A 1763-nucleotide genomic window follows, 5' to 3' on the forward strand; every position below is an offset into this window, starting at 1 on the left:
TGTGCGGGGGGCGGTGACAGAGACAGAGACTCGCTTAGGGGGGTGGTGACCTCTGAGAGCGTCGGATCCGTCCTATGACGGAATATCACCGTGTCAACCAGACCATGGCACTTAGTGCCACGTCCAGCTTTTTCTTAAACACCTCCAGGGATGGTGATTCCACCACCTCCCTGGGTAGCCCATTCCAATGTCTGATCACACTTTCTGTGGAGAAATGACTGCTGGTGCCCAAGCTAAACCTCCCCTGGTGCAGCTGGAGGCTATTTCCTCTTGTCCTGTTCCTAGTGCCTGGGAGAAGAGGCTGATCCTCACCTGCCTACAACCTCCTGTCAAGTAGAGAGTGATAAGTAGTTAAGAGAGTGAGAAGTCCTGGGGATGTGAAGACAGGGAGAGCTGTGGGGATGTCCCAGGCATGAGGGGATCAAGGGGCCCCTCAAGTGGGGCAGTTCTGTTACCACGAATGTGTTTTTAATTACATGTATTCCTGGGATGATTCTATTGAAAAATTAACATCACTTGAATGAAGACAAGATTTCCAGGAAAAAAATAACAAATATCTAGGTTCTCTTTTAGTTCTTTATTGGAGCCTTATGGTTAGCTGTTTGACTTTTAGCAGAAGCTGTGTAGGTATAGAGTACATTTTTCAGCACTTAAAGCATCAAGCAAAATGAGAGGGTTCCCATGGTGGATGTAGAAACTGTAACAGCAGAAAAGCAAAGAAACTTAGCTGTTGTGAAGGACAGTGGTAGGGGCTGGTCTGAGAAGAATGACATGAAGGAATTGTGTTTTACTCCAAATAAGGTTCAGTTGTTGTTGGAAGGAGGAGGTTTGTTGGTAATGTGCACACCTTGGTCCCATGGAATTGGTCACTTCTCTTTTGCCAAGACCAAGGCATGCAGTGTGGCATGGCTGTTAGATGGTGGGAAGCTGTGTTTGCTACTGGGGAGCAGGATTTCTTTACCCTTTTTCACGTAGAGCAGGGCTTGTGTCCAATTTACTATATGGCATAAAGGAACGGTAAGATAGCCAGAACCTTGGAAGGCTGTTGTGAAACACACTTTGGCATGAAAATACTGCTACAGTTGTTTACTGTATCTGGGCACTGTAAACTGTTAAAAGTGCTTTGGTTTCTCTGTTCTTCTCTTATTTTATTTTTTAATTACAATTAGCTCTTCCAGTAATTTGTTTTAATATTATTTTATTTAATAAATAATTTTAAGGACAGCTTTGCTTCCATACTGAAAGAAGTTATTCCCAGGTGGTACTGTGTGTATCTGCAGAACTGTTCTGTCATCATGGACATGATTCATTTTGTACAAAACAGCCCTCAAAACACTGGGGCTTGCCATGTGCACACACACCTGCTTTGCTAAATCCACACTGGAGGTAGATTTTGCCTTTCCACACCTTCATCCTTTGGATTCGGGCTTATGGGACATCTAATATATCAGACTTTTAATTTAAAAGTAATTTGCATGTGTTTTTTGGGGGGAACAGAAGATCCGAGAATTATTTTGTACAATATTTCAGTGATGAAACCAAGATTAAGTTCTGTATCCTAAAGCAAATTTGTAGTGGGAGCTACGTAAGCAAAACTACTCTTGTTTGTAGCAAAAAGAACTTTAAGTAAGCAACAGACACTAATGTTTACGATGAGAGAAAACAAAGAATCAGCAAAACAAGAAAACATCTGTCTAGGATGAGGAAAAATTCTCTCTAAAATAAAACAAATTTGTGAAAAGTGCTGCTGCTGCAGCAGCCTC

At 42.2% G+C, this 1763-nt stretch overlaps 1 protein-coding gene across 2 annotated transcripts in view; it reads right to left on the reverse strand.

Annotated features, from left to right (window-relative positions):
- The window catches only part of LOC103622640 (dynein light chain 1, cytoplasmic), a 20042-nt gene that overhangs the window by 14687 nt on the left and 3592 nt on the right, over positions 1 to 1763 (reverse strand). The gene's annotated exons all lie outside the window — the stretch shown is intronic.

This window comes from Corvus brachyrhynchos, unplaced genomic scaffold (genome assembly GCF_000691975.1).
Source record: "Corvus brachyrhynchos isolate BGI_N302 unplaced genomic scaffold, ASM69197v1 scaffold549, whole genome shotgun sequence".
Lineage (NCBI taxonomy): Eukaryota > Metazoa > Chordata > Aves > Passeriformes > Corvidae > Corvus > Corvus brachyrhynchos.